The following is a 483-nucleotide window of genomic DNA, read 5'->3' as shown; positions in this document are numbered from 1 at the left end:
TTACCACAGCCTTCATCTGAAGCAGTTTCATGGAAGAACCAGTTGAATGTCACAGAAGCAGGGAGCTGGGAATTAGGAGACCACAAAGTCAATGCTTGAGGTAGGAGAGAATGGCTGTTTTATTTGCGAGTACTTAGGGGATGGGTACCATCCCTTTGTCTTTGAGCTCACATGGGTGAGTGGATTCTCCTGCTCTTGAGGGAAGAAAGTATCTTCGGACCTCAGTGATACGTAGATTTTTCTGCTTGTCTTAGTTGGGAAGGACTTCTCATTTGACTAGAGATTTGCCTGATTTAAACTCCTCTGCCTCAGTGATGAAGTGGTGGTGTCAGAGATGAGCAGTCATGCTGCTGCTGCGCTTTGGATACCCAGCTCGGTATCCTCATGCAGAAGTTGCCCTTGTTTCCTCTACTGCCACAGGTCATGGTTTCATTACTGCGTATCGTCTCTGCGTCCTTCAGTTTCTCTGCTGCATTTGCTTCT

The sequence above is a fragment of the Pygoscelis adeliae genome, unplaced genomic scaffold (assembly GCF_000699105.1).
Source record: "Pygoscelis adeliae isolate BGI_AS28 unplaced genomic scaffold, ASM69910v1 Scaffold186, whole genome shotgun sequence".
Lineage (NCBI taxonomy): Eukaryota > Metazoa > Chordata > Aves > Sphenisciformes > Spheniscidae > Pygoscelis > Pygoscelis adeliae.
The sequence above is the reverse complement of the archived record's forward strand: the minus strand, read 5'-3'. Positions refer to the sequence as shown.